Source organism: Petaurus breviceps, unplaced genomic scaffold (genome assembly GCF_028583685.1).
Source record: "Petaurus breviceps papuanus isolate PSGF00001 unplaced genomic scaffold, PetGlider_PUasm1.0 91133, whole genome shotgun sequence".
Lineage (NCBI taxonomy): Eukaryota > Metazoa > Chordata > Mammalia > Diprotodontia > Petauridae > Petaurus > Petaurus breviceps.
The window spans coordinates 64,272,938-64,291,223 of NW_027187419.1; the positions used below are offsets into that span (position 1 = coordinate 64,272,938).

Consider the following 18,286-nt stretch of genomic DNA (forward strand, 5'->3'; position numbering starts at 1 on the left):
CACTTATTTCAGGCTCTCATCATCTCTTCCTTGGACCATGGACATTAGCTACATAATTGGCCTTCCTGCCTTGAGTCATTCCTCTTTACAATTAATTCTCCATAAAGCTAGCAAATTGATATTTCTAAAATATAGATCTGATTATATCACTATCTTATTTTAAAAATCTATAATGGTTCCCTGTTACCTCTAGGATAAAATAAAATCCTGTCTGGAATTTAAAGCCCCCCTACATAATGTCTCCCACTCTCTCTCCAATCTTGCCTCTATCACTCCTCTTCGTGTATCCTACTGGTGCTTATACCTCCCTCTAACACTGATGGTTTCAACTAGTTCATATTAAACTATAGATAATCCTCTGAAATGCTTTAAAACTCTCTAAAAGCAAATCACAAAGTCAACTTGAGGTAGTGAATAGAGCTAGAGCCAACATTACTGTTACTCTCTCCCTCAGGTCCTCTTCCCTTCCATTCCAATTAGCCTGCTAGTTCTTCTCCATATATAACTTTCCATCTGCCATCTCCATGTTTTGCACAGGTGGCCCCCATGCTTGCAATGTACATTTTTCATTCACCTTGTAGGATCTCAAATTTCATTCAAAGCACAGCTCAGGGGGCTGCAAACCCTTTCATGGTTTCACATATTTAGCTCTTTCTCCAGTCTTGAAGTGGGCATCGAGGTGGGGCCAGGCCTGCAGTGCCATGCCTGAAGTCAGGAAGACTCATCTACTTGAGTTCAAATCTGGCCTCAGACACTTACTAGTTATGTGACCCAGGGCAAGTCACTTAAGCCTCTTTGCCTCAGTTTCCTCACCTGTAAAAAATGAGCTGGAGAAGGAAATGGCAAACCACTCTAGTATCTTTGCTAAGAAAACCCCAAATGGGGTCACAAAGGGTCTGACTCAACTGAACAGCAAGGACAGCCATCCTGAAATTATTTTATATTACATTGTACTTATCTAATTCACAGGCACATTTCACATTTTTGTAATAGAAAATTAGCTTCTTAAGATCATAGACTGTTTGACTTTTATCTCTGTATGCCCAGCTCTAAGCATTCTGCCTTGCATATAGTAGGCACTTAATTAATGCTTATAGAATCCAGTTATTACTGTGAATTAGTGTGTATTGATAAGGGCCCAGCTGACATTAACTAGAATAAATTGTACTGGACTCAGTCAATCCATTCTAAGCAGCACAAGTAAAGGGGGGAAGGGGTCAAAGTAGAGCTGTGAGGGAAGCATTTGGGTATTTTAAGTTTGGATTCTTTTCCCTCGTTCCAGAATGAAACTGAAAAGATACTCCCAATCAATGTAATATTGGATTCAGAAATGTGGATATAGTCTCATGTCCTAAGAGAATAATATTGCTGAATTGCAGCTGTTAGACCCTGGCTTCAGCACAAATTAATGAACATTCTCCTTAAGTGACTTTCTAATGACCTCAGAGCATAATGGCTTGGGCTCTATAGGGCTTTAAAGACTGAAAGACAAAGTTTTTGGAGAAAAGCAGGAAGGACATCTTTTTTAAAAACTCTTCTTTAGATTAGGAAGCAAAACATTTCACGTTGCCAGGCCAACTGACTTACAAGAGGGTAGTTCACTTTCTGTGCTTAGTTCTAGGGCACATCAAGTCCTCCCCTATAAAAACGCCCCAAGTACTTTACTTCCATTTGCTGAGCACTGGATGGATTCTGAGCATCTCTAACCAGATGGACAGATTGGAGAGCCAGACTCCTCATTGCATTCTCTGCTCTAAAAATTCTCTGAGCTCCATTTGGGCACATCCAGCAGGATCTGATAGAAAACAAAAATGAACCTGACTGTTAAAAAAAGGGCAAAAATACATAGCAATGCTAAGATCAGAGCCCTTTCACTCTGAGAAGGCAGATCTTGTACTACTGGAGAGAGCAGGGTTCACTCATAATGGCTGCATACGTACTCTGGGTGTCAGCTTCTGGGAGAGCATTCCCCCTGCCCTCGGAGACACAAACTGGGGCCCCTCATCCCTCACAGTAGCACAGGAGCAGTGGATAGAATATTGGACTTGGCCCTGTGTTCAAAATCTATCTCAGAGGGGCAGCTAGGTGGCACAGTGAATAGAGTGCCAGCCCTGGAGTCAGGAGGATCTAAGTTCAAATCTGGCCTCAGACACTTGACACACTTACTAGCTGTGTGACCTTGGGCAAGTCACTTAACCCCAATTGCCTTGCCTTGCTCTGCTCTAAAAACAAAAAACAAAATCTACCTCAGACAGATATTAGCTATGTGACCTTGAGCAAGCCACTTAACCTCTATGCTCTCAGTTCCTCATCTTTAAAATGAGGGGATGGCCTCTAAGATCCTTTCCAGCTATAACTCTATGATTCAATAATCCATCATCTTCTGAACTGATCTGAAGACAAATCTTGAAATCCTGCTTGGAGTTTACTTTTACATTATCTTAAAGGATTTCCTGGGAGTGCCCATAGTTCCTCATGGACTTATTAGGATCATCAGGGTGAGAGCTGAGCAGAAGCTCACTTGCTCAAGGAGAAGAACTTGTAATAATTGGGTAGAGGTTGAGGAGAGGAAGATTTTATTGATTTCAGATTGATTGAAAACCCAAGTTATCCAGTTGGGCTGATCCAAAACACCAGCTAGACACCAGATTTCTACCTTTTTTTTTTTTTTTGGTCTTTTTGGAGGAGGGGGGAGGCAGGACTATTGGGGTTAAGTGACTTGTCGAAGGTCACACAGCTAGTAAGTGTTAAGTGACTGAGACCAAATTTGAACTCAGGTTGTCCTGACTGCAGGGCTGGTGTTCTATTCACTAAGTCACCTAGGTGCCGCAATCTCCACCTTCTTTTGTGCCATGTGACTTAGGCTGAGTGAGTCCTCAGAATTTTTATCATTTTTCATGAGAGGTGAATAAAAATCTTCAAGCTGTTGTTCCCCACCCAGCAAAAAGTATCCTCCCTTCACAGGCATTTAAGGGAAGCTGTCCTTAGCACATCCTCTGCATAGCCAGGGTTGGTGAGCAATTGATTCCTCAGTGGGTGACAGCTGATGATCCAGGGTGCTGACTGATGGTGTATAGTCATTCTGAAATAGTACAGTCACATGCCACTATCTCTATGAAATCATATGATGATGGATTTAGACACTGGCTCCCTTTTGTTCAAATGAGGCCAAACACTTCATTCATTTTATAAATAAACAAAGACATATAGGCATGTTGCCAATGATGTGAATATTATTGTTAAATTTTATTTATTATTATTATAAAATAATTAAACACCTGCAATGTGCCGGGCATGCTTATATGTGCTGAGAACTAGTATATGTGCTCTAAAAATATTATCTCATTTGATGCTGACAACAACTTTGGAAGGTAGGTGCTATTATTATCTCTATTTACAGATAGGGAAATTGAAGCAGACAGAGGGCAAGAGTCCTCTATATTAATTATTAAGGGCCTGCTTGGAATCACACAGCTAGTAAGCATCTGAGATCAGATTTGAACTCAGGTCTTGCTGACACTGGGTCCGAGGCTCTATCCATTGTGCTGCCCAGCTTGCTCACGTACCACCCACTGCCCCATGAGATACATACAGGTGATATGATAGATAATGGGAAAAGGCAAAGTTTTGGGGGAAAATATAATGAGGGCCCTTTGAGTCATGTTGAGTTTGTGATGACTATGGGATATCTATTGGAGATGTTCAAAAGGTAGTCAGTGATGTGAGGCTGGAAGTCAGGAGATTGATTAGAGCTAGATTAGTAGATAGAAGGCTAGACTTGAAGTCGAGAAGATGTGTTTGAATCATGCCTCAAACATTTATTAGCTTTGTGACCCTGGGTAAGTCACTTAACGTCTCTCAGTCTCAGTTTCCTCATTTATAAAATGGAGGTGATAATAGCACCTGCTTCCCAGGATAGTTGTGAGGATCAAATGAAATACTGTATGTAAATCCCTGTGTATGCTATAAAGTGCCATATCAATGTTAGCTGTTGCTGTTATTGTTATCATAAAGATAAATGGTTGCCTCCTTTACCTCCTGGAGAGAATTAACAGTGTCATTGATGCTCATGATATTTACAGTTCTAATCCACAGGAATTTTATATGTAAGGAAGCTAATAAAATGTGTTGCGATTATTTAACTCTACAAAAGGAAGCTTGGTACTGGAGAAAGGGCACTGGATGTGGCATCAACTATGTCTGGAAAAGTTACTCACCCACTTTAAGCCTCAATTTCCTCATATGTAAAATGGGAATAATAACGCCTATAGTAACAACCTCACAAATTCATTTTAAGGCTCAAATGAGAAAAGTATACAATACAGCACACACACACACACGCACACACACACACACACATCTCCAGTCTTCTTACAAATGAGAAAAAGTGACCCAGAAGTGCCAAATAAAGAATGAACTAAAGAGCATCAATTGGCATAATTGATTTGTAAAATTAATTTAAAAAAAAATCAATAGAGTTACAAAGTTTTTAGAGCTAAAAGATAACTTAGATCTCTTTACATCATCTTTACAGATGGGGAAACTGAGGACCAGGAAGATTGTGACTTCCTGATGATATGTTATGGCCATTGTAGATCTCTTGCTCTCTAAGATCTCTCTCTTAGGACAAACAGCTTGAAAAGAGGGGAAGTCACTTACTCAAGGTAACAAATCCTCTAAGGCAGGCAATTATACCTTTTTCTGTATATCATTGACCTGTTTGTGAATCTGATAAAACTGATGGACCCTTTTTCAGAGTGATGTTCTGTTCTTTATGTCTATAATTGGAGGAAATGCTGAATTCAGTTAGTGGTCTGTCAAAACAAAGATTTAATTTTTTTTCCCATCCAAGTTCACAATCCTCCCCTCCCCTCCCAAATCTATGCAGGGACTGCTTGTGAATACAGAGACCCCTCATTAAGAACTTCTGCTATAGGCTAGGTCTCTGCCTTCATTTACTTAAAACTAAGGCTGACATAATGTCATTGGCTTCCAAAAGAATGGGGATAAAATTATGAGCGAAAATAATTTGAATCTGTCTTCATGTTCATTATGGGACTCTCCCCAATTAGGTCTGGTTGCTGCTCGAAACCTAAACCTCACTCTCTAATTAGAATGTTTGCTGTCCCCGACCTAGATTGGCTGGCAGCAGAAAACCAAACATGAATGAGATATGTGTTAATGAATGTCCAAAGTAGCCATAGTGAAGTAGATTGGCACTAGTCTTATCCTTTGACCTCTGCATTTTGGACTTATTATTCCCAAACTAGAGGAATACATATGTGCATATATGCATACATTTATTCAATATCCCCATATATGAGCATACACATGTTATATTCCATACATGTATATGTACATATGTGTGCATATATATACATATCTATAATCTCAATTACATAATTGTATCTAAATTTCTTAACTTTGGAAATCTTTTAAGATACCTTACATAGTTCATACAGTGAAAAACAGATCTCTACCAGGAAGGCATGTGTATATGTGATTTCCTGTAATGGCACTGTTTAGAACCTTTCTACTATAGTTTTGCTGAATTATTTTGTCAGTTAGCTACTTATCTGACAAAAAAATAGCTAACCATTTATAAGGATAGAAAGTAAACCTGGGATTTCATCAATATAGGTAGTAAACTGCCAGGTGAGGAAATTCCCTCTATAAGTATTGGTCAACACTTGAAGAAGGAGGAGGAGAAGGAGAAGGGGAAGGAGAAGAAGAAAAAGATGATCATGATAGCTAACATTTATATAGCACCTACTATGTGCCAAGCACTTTAAAAACATTATCTCATTTGATCTTCACAACAACACTATTATTATCCCATTTTATAGTTGAGAAAACTGAGGCAGAATGTGACTTGACCAAGGTCACACAGCTAGCAAGTGTCTGAGACTGGATGTGAACTCAGGTCTTCCTTAGGAGAATTCTTAGAAGAAACCCTTAGACGGTTGTCTTGGTTTTAGATACTACTTATCATTTTAAGAAATGTTCCATTGATTCCTATGCTTTCTAGTGTTTTTAATAGGAATGTGCATTATATTCTGTCAAAGGCTTTTTCTGCATCTATTGGGATAATATAATTTTTGTTGTTATAGTTATTGGTCAAACATGCTGATAGTTTTCCTAATATTGAACAGGCCCTATATTCTTGGTATAAATCCCACTTGGTCATAATGTATGATCTTTGTGATAAACTTCTAGTAATTTATTTGATAGTATCTTATTTAAATTTTAAATTTATTTTAAATTTAAAATTTTTGCCATCACTATTCATTAAGGAAATTGGTCTATAGCTTTCTTTCTCTGTTTTTGCTCTTTATGGTTGAAGTGTCAAAACCATATTTGTGTCACAAAAGGAATTTAATAGGAATCCTTCTTTACATGTTTTTTTCAAATAGTTTATCGACTGTTGGCCTTAATTGTTCTTTAAATGTTTCTTAGAATTTGCTTGTGAATCCATCTGGTAGTGGCTATTTTTTTCTTAGGGAGCTCAATTATGGCTTGTTCAACTTCTTTTTCTAAGATAGGGTAATTTAAGTATTTTATTTCCTCTTTTGTTAATATGAATGTTTTTTTTTCGTAAATATTCATCCATTTCACTTAGATGGTCAGTTTTACTGGCATATAATTAGGCAAAATTACTCTTATTAATTGTTTTAGTTTCATCTTCATTGGTGGTCCCTTCACCCTTTTCATTGTTGAATACTAGTAATTTGGTTTTCTTGTTTCTTTTTTAAATCAAATTAGCCAATGGTTTATATTATTGTTTTTCCCCCATAAAATGAGGTCTTAGTTTAATTTATTCATTGAATTTTTTTTACTTTCAACTTTATTAATCCCTTCTTTGATTTTGAGGATTTTCATTTTGGTATTTAATTGAGGTTTTTAATTTGTTCTTTTTCTAGTTTTTTTTTAATTGCATGCTCAATTCGTTGATCTGTTCTTTCTCTCTTTTATTGATATACACATTTAGAAACAGAAAATTCCCTCTAAGTACTGCTTTGACTGAATCCCACAAATTTTGGAATGTTGTCCCATTGTTGTTATTCCCTTTAATGAAATTAGTGGTTGTTTCTATGATTGGTTCTTTGACCTACTCATTCTATATGATTATATTATTTAATTTCCGATGAGTTTTTTAATCAATGCTTCCATGGCTCTTTATTAAATGCAATTTTTATTGCATTGTGGTCTGAAAAGGGTTCATTTAATATTTCTGCCTTTCTGCATTTGGCTATGAGCTGTTATGCCCTGATACGTGGTTAATTTTTGTAAAGGTACCATGTACAGTTGAGGTTAGGTATAGTCCTTTTTATTCCCATTTAGTTTTCTCCACAGGTCTATCATATTTGTTTCCTAAGATTTTATTCAGCTCTTTGACTTTTTTTAAATTTATAGTTCAATATATATTTAGTAAAGATATGACTTTATTGTCTATAGTTTCTTTTGTCAAGATGTAGTTTACCTACTTATCTTTTTAAATTAAGTTTATTTTTGTTTTTGCCTTATCTGAGATTGTGATTCCTACCCCTACCTTATACCCCTACTTGGTCCACCTCCAGAGCGTTTGGTCAGAGCTCCCCAACCACCAGTGGCAGCAATGGATATTGGATCTCTTGCTGGAATTCATCTTCCTCTAGATGCTGGGTTCCATTGTTGAATTCATCAACCTCTAGATTCATTGTTGTTTGGATCCTGGATCACACACTGGAATTCATCTGCCAGCACTTGCTAATCTATACCAGGGCCTTGATGTTCTTCCAGCTGCTCTGTTCCTGTCTTCTTTGGCCCTTCTTGGAGGTTAGAGGTCTCCAGGTGTTACACATTGCACACATTTTCTGAATGCATCAATCTGTTGGGTTGATTCTTTTTTCCCTCCCTCACTCCCTCCTCCCCAACAAAGGCACATGCAGGATCCTTGGGGATAAGTCTGGTGAGGGAAGGAGGTGGGGTAAAAGAGGGCAGGGATAGGAGGGGGAGGGAAAGGGGTGAGGGACAGGCAGACCTTGATCTACCTGTGGCCTCCTCAATAGTTTTATTTTTAAAATGTATTTCTATGTTGCTGTACCCTTCACTCTATGATGAGAAAAAATCTCCAGGATTGGTAGCGAACCCAAAACTGCACCTTCTAATCTCCTTCATCTAATCCAAGACTCTCTTCATGATAGAAGTTATGATGAGAATTGGGTAGCCATCATTCTTTTCTCAAAAGGACTGAACTTTTTGGGGATACTAAGTGGTAAAGACTTTGAAGTCAGGGGATCTGGGTTCAAATACTGCTCACTACCTTCTTTGACCTTGGCAAGACACTTACTTAATCCCATTGCTTCCTTCAGTTTCCTCATCTGTAAAATGAGGGGGTTGGATGAGGTAGCCTCTGAAGTCAATTCTAGACCTACCTCCATGATCATGGGATCTTAGTTGGAAGTAGCATGAGCATCAAAACCCTTTTAAACCCATGACTAATCAATCCAGAGTAGAAAGTAGTGGAAGGATGTCTCCTAAAGCCAATGAAATGAATACTTGCTTAGCTGTCATTACTTTAAAAAAAAAGACTTCAGGTGAAACATAATTTTTAAGAATCTGCATATGCCCACAGGTTTCAAATTCAATATGCATAATCAGAAGAAAATTTCCTCAGGGAAATAAATATCTTACTGATATTAGTTCTGAACCAGTCAGAATTATTGAGTGGTATAAAATGAAGGCCTTGTCAAAAGCTCTTCTACCTTCAAGTTAGGAGAGTGATTGAATTACAGAGAATGTTACTCATATTTCCTGTTATCATAACTAAATCTTGTGCACAGAGTCAACCAAAGCACCATCACACAAACTGGTAAACTGTAGTTTGATAGGATGATGAAGTCACTCAGAGTCTTAGCATTTTTCTTAGTCACATTAGGCAGTGGCACCTTATTTATATTCATGCCAACAAAGCTACCCACCAGGCAGGCAGCACCAGCAATGTACATAAATTTAGGTGGTTGGTCTGGCATTGATAAGTTAAGCAGCCAAAAGCACAAGCCAAGGAAAGTAACAGGAGCATAGTAAAAATGTACACGGGGAACAGCCTCAGAATATGAAAGCAGGAGGCAGAGAGAGGGAGCCTTGGTAATTATGAACACAAACTCATCCCACTCATTGCTGCATCATTCAAAGTCGTGTTTTTCCCCAGAGTGACTTGATGGTTCCCGCCATGTCACCATATGGTTCGCTCCTCTCCTCTAGTGGGGAGGAGGAGCTCCTTGTGAAGGTGAATTCCTTGCACGAATGGCGCCTTGCTCATGGAAGTTTGAGGCAGATGGCTTTTCAAATTAGATTCAGAGTTCTGATGAATGACTGCCTCCACAGACTTCTGCACCAATGTTGTTACAGCCACCTTCTCCCCCACTGCAAACCTTCTCTCCAATGAATCCCAGAAAAAACTTCACAGAATGCATTTCACAGAAATGCAAACGATTCTCCAAGAAAAAAAGCAAGAACAAAAGTCAAATAACCTTGTCTTCCTGTTGCACTATTAATGAGACCAGAGAAGGGAATTCTCAGTATTTTAAACCGAGGTTCACATTCATGTGTAATAAAACTGCACCCATTCAGAGATCATTCATGACTGGAAAGCAGTTAGGAAGTGGGGCTGCTCTAAGCAAAATTATGAATTGAGGCTATTTTTTTGAAAGCCCTTTTGGTGATTATTCTGAGGCTGCCCATTTTGGTTCTAATTGACCACCCTCCACCAAGATATCCAGTGTCTTCATACTTTGCCTTTCTCTTTGCTTCCTATAAAGGCCCCCAATAAAGTCCTCATCTCTAGGAGTATCCCATATCACAAACTTTTCTTGACCTCATCCCAGTCAAAGTTTGCCTTCCCTATGTTCCATTTTGGGGGCAGCTAGGTAGTAGCTAAGTGACACAGTGAACAGAGTATGGGGCCTGGAGTCAGGAAGACTCATCTTCCCGAGTTCAAATCCTGCCTCAGACACTTACTAGCTGTGTGACCCTGGACAAGTCATTTAACCCTATTTACCTCAATTTCCTCAATCTGTAAAAATCAGCTGGAGAAGAAAATGGCAAACTGCTCCAGAAGCTCTGCCCAGAAAAACCCAAATGGGGTCACAAGGAGTCAATCATGACTGGAAAAAACCACAGAACAACGACATGTTCCATTCTGTCAGATCCCTGCTCTCTCAGGACTTATCTAATAAACTAATCTGAGCTAATATAGATAATGTATTTGAGTTTGTGTTTGTAATGTCTAAGGCTCCCACTTCACTCATCCTAGTTTAGCAATTTAATACTGATCTTTGTGCACATTCTTCTCTCAGGTGAGATGGTTGTATTTTGCCAGGGACCTTCTATACCTTAATAGTGGCTAATGATAAGAATTTTGAGGTCCTCCAGCTGTCCAGTGAGGAATAACACCTAGCACAGGGCCTGGCACATAGTTGGTGTTTAATAAATGTTTATTGAATTGAATTGAACATTTGGTAAAAGGAAAAAAAGGTTCTTTTGGATCCCTTAAAATTACACTATGTAGTAGTTTTCCACTTGTCTTCACGTAGGAAGGAGGACAGTTAGATAAATGGGAAAATCTAATAGGTAGAGTCAGTACGACTAGGAAATGCACCTAAAATGAGGGAAGTTCTAAGGAAAAGGTGGTGCTGATTAATGACTGTACCCATGCAGAGGGGTTGTGCCACTCCTTGATTTATTTCTTTTGTGATGGATATACAATCATAGGGTGTTTGAATGTCTAAGGGACCTAAGGCATCATCTGGTCCAACCTACTCCCTACAGGGAGTGAGGCAAACGTATGTGTTGCCCATCCCAGTTGGATCCTAGGTTCTAGTTTTTCTTGGGGAGTTCCTAGGGGTACCAGAAGTAATTGAATTTCCCTCCCCTTCAGTGAAACATCTTTATTTCATGATAATATCAGTCAGACTAGCAAAAAATAAAAACAAATCTCTTAAACATGGAAATAGGAATGGATCAAAAAAGAAAAGGAATTTCGAACATGAAGAGTTTGGTAAATATTTTTAGCTTTTCTAAGAGTGGAATCATCTCCCCCTACTCCCACCCCCCTCCCACCCTCACTCATTTTCACAGAAAAGCAAGGAGATATTCCTATTTCAATTAGTGTAGTAATAGGAAAGAGGAAAATAATATATGGATGGAAAGAAATCTATATATAATTTTTAAAATCTACTTTGGTTTAGGTTTCAACTTTCCTCTTCATTTTAATCAAAGCCATTAAAAACTATGAGGAACAAAATTGCCCTTCCTCTGCAGTCTGGGACATGGAGGCAGAGTAGAGAAACCTTCAAAAGATGGGAAGGCAAAGGGAGAGGGAGAAGCAAGGAATCACCATAATCCACAAATCGGCTAGTTAATCTTGATTCTTCGCTGTGTAATTATATATGCTAGGCAACACAGATTAAGAAGCAGGGTGGCCTAGAGTTCTATAATCTCTCTCTCTCTCTCTCTCTCTCTCTCTCTCTCTCTCTCTCTCTTTCTCTCTCTCTCTCTCTCTCTCTCTTCTTCACCCTGTGTAAGTACACACATATACACATATAAGTATATCTATAGCTGTCTATCTATTGATCTATCTACATGTGCATACATATAATCATCCTTTCTCCCCCTCCCTCAAGGATAGGGACAGGTATTTAGCCCTATGGTCAGGTGAAGAAACTCCCTCTATCAATATAGGTTAGCATCATTTTTTTTAAGAAAAATATTTTTTATACGTTTTAATCCACCAAAATGCACTTTCTCACCTTTTCACCCCAATCTTCTCAATTGAGGACACAAGAAAAAATAAACCCATTATGAACTGCTTTGATTGATTGATCAAAATAGCTTTCCACATTCCATGTCCAAAAACATTTGTCTCATTCTGTACTCTGAGTCCTTCTTTATCAGGAAGTGAGTAGCATACTTCATCATTAGTCCTCTGGAAGAATGGTTGGACATTACACTGATAAGACATCAGCACAGTAGTATTCCATCACATTTATGTACCATAACTTGTTTATCCATCCCCCAATTTATGGGCATCCTCTCAGATCCCCATTCTTTGCCACCTCAAAGAGCTATAAATATTTTTTGTGCATCCTTAGAGTTTGTTTTGTTTAGGATCAATTCCTCTCTTAATCTACCCACCTTCAAATTCTTCCTCCTTCTCTCCTCCTACTTCCTTGTTGAGTGAAATATATTTTGTACCCAATTCTGTGTGTGTGTGTGTGTGTGTGTGTGTGTTCTTCCTTCTTTTGTCTAGTTTGGATGAGACAGAGTTTCAAGTATCATCTGCTCCCCTCTATTCCCTTTTTTGTTTTGATATAGCTATCTACTTGTACCCCTCCTGATTATGTAAAGTAATTTTCCCTAAACTTCCTTTCCTTTCCACCCCAACATATTCCTCTTCTCCTCTCTTTCTGTTCTTAAGATCCTTAGACCATAACAGAACCATTCTCGGGCCTTGTCTAATTGTATTCCTTCTATGACCTCTGACTGCTTGTGGGTCTTCCTGCCTCAAATCTCTGCCCATTCCAACTCATCCTCCATCCTCCACCAAAGTGATGTTTCTAAAGCATAGGTCCAACCATGTCCCTCCTCCATTCAATAAACTGCAGTGGCTCCCTGTTATCCCCAGGATCATATACAAAACACTCTGCCTAGCATTTAAACCCCTTCATAACCTAGTCCCCCTCTACCCTTCCATTCTTCTTACACCTTACTCCTCCCCATGTAATCTTAGATCTAGTCACCCTGGCCTTCCGGCTGTTTCACTCACAAGACAATCCATCTCTCAGCTCCCAGCTTCAAGCATTTTCTCTGCCTGTCCTCTTATACCTGGAATACTCTCCCTCCTCTACTGACTATTGACCTCCGTGGCTTCCTTTAAGTCCCAGCTAAAATCCCACTTTCTATAGGAAACCTTCTCTAATCTTCCCTCCTAATTCCAATGCTTTTCATCTGTTATCTATTTCCTGTTTATCCTATTTATATCCTATTTATATAGCTTGTTTTCTATGTATTGTTTGCTTATTGTCTTCCCCACTAGATTGTAAGATCTTTGAGGGCAAGAATTATCTTTTGCCTCTTTTCCGCATCCCCACTATTTAGCACAGTGCCTTAGCACAAAGTAGTCACTTAATAAATATTTATTAATTGATTGGCATATGTATCATCTCCCTGTATTTGAATGCAAGCAGTTTATTCTTGTTTAGTCTTTTATTACTGTTCATTCAAGTTGACCTTTTTATGCTTCTCTTTACTCTTGTGTTAGAACTTTAAAGTTTTTACACAGCTCTGGTATTTCCATCAAGAATACTTGAAAGTTGGGGCGGCCAGGTAGCACAGCGAGTAAGAGCACAGCGAGTAAGAGCACCGGCTCCAGTGTTGAGAAGACCTGGAGATCGAATCCCGGGCTCAGACACTCAGCACCACACCCAGAAATAACTGGCCGTGTAACCTTGAGCAAGTTACTTAACCCTGATTGCTTAATAAAAAAAAAAAAAGAATACTTGAAAGTCTTCTATTTCATTATTTTTCCTCCTGTACCATTATACTTAGTTTTGCTGGGTAAGTTATTCTTGGCTGTAAACCTATATCCTTTGCTTTCTGATATATCTTATTCCAAGTTCTCCCCTCCTTAATAGTGGTAGCTGCTAAATCATGTATGATCCTGACAGTGGTTCCTTAGTAATGAATTCTTTCTTTCTGGTTGCTTGCAGAAATTTTTCTTTGACCTGGAAGCTCTGGATTTTGGCTATGATGTTCCTGGGAATTTTCATTTTCAGGCTTCTTTCAGGAGGTGATCAGTAGATTCTTTCTGTTTACACTTTGCCCTCATATTTTAAGAGATCTAGGTAGCTTTGCTTTAAGATTTCTTGAAATAGGATGTCTGGGCTTTTCTTTTGGTCATGGCATTGAGATAATCCAATGATTCTTAAATATTTTCTCCTCAATCTATTTTCCAAATCAGTTGGGTTTTTTTTTTTTTTTTTTTTTTTTTTTTTTTGCTATGAGACACCTTAGATTTTTTTTCTATTTCTTCAGTCTTTTGACTTTGTGTTAATATTTCTTGATGCTTCAAGGAGACATTGGCTTTTATTTGGTCCATTTTAATTGGTTAGGGAGTCTGTTGCTTGTACAAGGTTTTGTACTTCTTGTGCCAAGCTATTAATTCTCTTTCCAATTCCTTCTTCCATAACTCTCATTTCTTTTCCAATTTTTTTTCCTTAAGCAATCTCATTCCCTTTATAAAAACATTTTAACTTTTTTTTTTTTAGCTCTTGCTTCATTTCTTCCAGGAATTCTAGTTGACTTTGTGCTATGTTGTGTTTTCATATGAAACTTTGCTTGTAGAGTTTTTGGAGTCATTCTCTTCTGGGTTTGATGCTTGAGCTTTTTTCAACCTACTTCTTGGCTCTGGACTTGCTGAGCTCTATTGCACTTCTGGAGGGAAGGTATGGACTGATCCTGTTGCTGCTTTCTTGGGGGTACTGAGAATTGTGTTATTCAGGATCTCAGGGACAGGCTGAGGACTTGTAAGCTTTCAGTATTCTCAGAGTGGTCTGATCTAGGGCAAAGTTTGATTGCAGCCCCACTGGTCTGAGCTCCAGAAGTTCCTGGTCTGGGTTTGGGTCTGAGGAAGGGTAAACTACTGCTAGACTCCTTTGTCAGTCATCTGGAAAGTTCTCTTAGTTCAGAATTGTAGACTCCCTTTGATCTGAGATCCCTTCCTTGGTTATTGCTCTTCAAGTTCTGCTAAATGTGAGATCCTGCTTGGAGTTTGGGGTCCAAGCCATATCACTGCTGCTGCGGCTGCTGCTTCTGAACTTTTTCCTTTCTTGGTGGACCACCCAGGGTCTCCTTCCCAGAGAACAACACTCCCTTGCACAGGTCTGCCTTGGCAAGACTGTTGGCACCTGTTCCAATTACGGGGACTTGGTATGGGTCAGGGGTGCCCCATGTAGATCTGGGACCTCCTCTTGCCCTGGTGCACAGCTGAGAGGTCATGGGCTATGTGCTATGCTCCTGGGTTGATACAGTCCCCAGGGTCTTCAGACCTCCCTATCTCCCTTTGCCGACCTATGCGGGACAAAGAACTCATTGTGACTTTTTCTGGATTTGCCGAGGGCACTAAGAGGTCAAATGACTTGGCCAGAATCACAGTGCCAAGATGTATCACATGTAGAACTTGAAACCAAGTCCTCCCCATTCTTGAGGTCAACCTTTATCCACCATATATGGTCTCAGTCAAGGAAACTATAAGGATAAAGATTTTATTGTGGGCAGGGCCACAGGAGAGTAAGAATAAGAACAGAGAGACTTTGTTGATATTACTTAATAGGGCCATGAGTACTAGGAGGATGGCGCTGACCAAGAGATTTACCAGGAAGGGTGGGGAAGGGTAACATCACGGCAATTGCTTCAGTAGAGTTTAAGCACTCTGAGGACAAAGACCGTTTCTTTTATTTCTCTCTTTCCCCGATACTTAGCATAGCCTGGCATATAAGAGTCACTTTAAAAATGTTTGTCAAATTGAATTGAATTCAGATGGTTGCTGGACGAGATGTTCCCCAGGTTAAGCCATCCTACTTCTTGGTTTCAGATTGGTATGTGGCTCAAGCTGTCAGCCCAATCCCATCCCTTGCACATGAGTACACACCTGTAGGGTGGGGAAAGGGAGGCCTTCCTTCTGACCCTGGTCCTAGATACTTGAACCCCCTCCAGGAAATTTCTGATCCTGAAGACACACAGAGAAGATTAGGTTATTTCTCCCCATCCTGCCCTAGGCTGCCCTTTCTTTACTGTAGGTTTGGCTTGGGATCCCCTGGGCCACCTCTGTGCCAGAAGATCTTAAGACAGTAATGGTATTTAGAAAGACAATACAATAAACATTTATTACATGAATACCATATGCCAGGCATTGCACTAGGTGCTGAGGATACGAAGAAAAGAATCTGCCCTCAGGGGCATAGGCAGGAGGTACCCCACTAGGAGTGTGATGATGGTGGGGCTGAAATCAAGCAGAGCAACGAAAGAGAAATAAAGCCCCGACACCTTTTTATTTTTTTTTCAATTACACGTAAAGACAATTTTTAACATTCATTTAAAGAAATTTTGAGCTCCAAATTTTCTCCCCCCATATTTCCTTCATCTTCAGTAGAGTTTAAGCACTAAGTTTAACCCTAAGATGGTTAAGTAATGAGAGAAATGATTATTAAATAATTAATTGTCAATATTGGAGAGATACAGGATTTATCCCTCTCTGAAACCTTATTCTCTACTAGGCCAAGTCAGTAGCTGAAAGATATTGCTGATAAGGAGATAGCATTCTCCTCAGTCTAGTTCAGACCCCACCCAGGGTTGTATTCTACTCAGATTTGGGTGAGGATAAATTATTTGATTAGATTGCCCAAGGCTAGGGGTGATTTAGAAATAAATGATAAGATCAAAGTCAAGTCCCCCCAGTCTCTCAATAGAATAGGTCCACCTCTTATTATAATATGCATTCCCTAATTAATTGTTAACTAATCAGCCTTTTCCACTTTTTTTTTTTTAAAGCAATTGGGGTTAAGTAACTTGCTCAAGGTTACAGCCAGTTATTTTGTGTGGTTGCTGAGGCAGGAACAGATCCCAGGTCTCCCAACTCCGGGCCAGCCCTCTTACTCACTGCGCCACCTGGCTGCCCCGCTTTTCCACTTTTCCAAAGGCAGTTAAGTGGGTCTTTGGCACTGAGAGTTGACAGTGTCAGTGAGCCCCTTTTATTAATTATTGCATAATTAATAAAATGATTAACTAGCCAGAAATATCTCTCAGACTTTTTATACATCACAGCAATTTGATATAGGTTATATATGTGTGATATAGTCATGTTGTAAAAGAACAAACAGATGAAAAGAAAAAAATGAAAAAAAAGAAAGTGAAAAATAGTATGCTTCAATTTTCATTCAGACTCCATCAGTTCTTTCTCAGGTTTTGGATCACATTTTTTATCATGAGCCTAGGAGATTTTGGAAGGAGTTTTATGATACTGATGAGGTACAGGTTCTGGGAACCCCACTTGAACTCTGATTAAATCATCACAGTTGATGAGGCATTTGCATGAGGCCATAATTCTTACATTGTGGCTGGGCCCAAACCTCTGTTACTAGCCTAGCCCTCCACAGTCCATCTACTTCCCACCCTTGAGCCTATCAAAATATCACTCCAGCTTTGAACTGGCCTAGCCCACCACTGTCTGTAGTCTCCAGCTAGCCTCCAGCAACTTCCCACCCTTAATCACTCATTGACCTCATTAACTCATTCTGAAGACCCTCCCCAAACTCCTCCTCTAGACCACCCCTAGATTCCTCCCACAACCTTTCTGTATATAAGATCCCATCTCACACCATGTGGTTTTTCTTTTCTTTGGCTGAGAGAAGACTTGAGTCGAATTCATTTGCAGGACCTGGTGTGTTGGTATTTTGGGGTCTCCAGCACCCCTAAACCCTATACCTCATCATTTTATGCTGACCTCTTCAATACCACTCTTCAGCCCTTCCGTCAGTGGGACAGAAGCAACTGAGGGTATTGGTGAGGTGTGAGTACCAAAGCTGAGGCAATGTCCTGGTGAAGAGTTTCTTGGAGATAGACTTATGAGGGGCACCAGAGATGATAAGAAGTGAAATCAAGCAAAGCAGCTAGAGACAAATTAAAAACTGATCTGATTTTCCCAGGGCTTCTTGGAAGAAAACATCTTCTTGGATTGGCTCAGACCCTCCTCTTGGGTCACTGCTGATGGGAATGATTCCCTGAGGGAGCTCTAGGATTGATGGATACTGAAGTGGACATAAGGAGTTCAGACAGAATCGAAGCAGCTTCAGGAAAGAGAGTCAGATACTGGGTGGGGAACAGTCACCAAAAAAGAAAGGGGTGAGGCAGGACTGAGGTCTTTACTCCTCAACTACAGCAGAATGTTTCAGCCACCACTGCTTCCTTTTCCTTCCTTATGCCTTAATTTAAAGACACATGGGATGATTGTTCCTGGAATTGAGTTGGAATTTATACTTTAACAAAAAAGATGATATCTCTCCTCAGAAAGTTAGTCATGGCATTTGTTGCAGTCATTGAAAGATTTGAGAATTCTGATCAGTGCATTGACCCCATCACAACTTCACAGGATCAGTCATGGGCCATGACCCCTGCCATTCTCAGCAGAGTGGTGGTAGACTATAGGTGAGAAGTGAAGCATATTCTCTCCTACCACTGTCAACTGTGTCAA

General features: G+C 39.6%; 1 long non-coding RNA gene across 1 annotated transcript in view; it reads left to right on the forward strand.

The window, feature by feature from the left end:
• The first annotated feature begins 3,145 nt into the window (after window positions 1-3,145).
• LOC138155301 (uncharacterized) overlaps window positions 3,146-18,286 on the forward strand; it is a 50,770-nt gene continuing 35,629 nt past the window's right edge. The window contains exon 1 of the long non-coding RNA XR_011166794.1: window positions 3,146-3,371. This is a non-coding gene — a long non-coding RNA (uncharacterized lncRNA). The remainder of the gene's footprint in view (window positions 3,372-18,286) is intronic.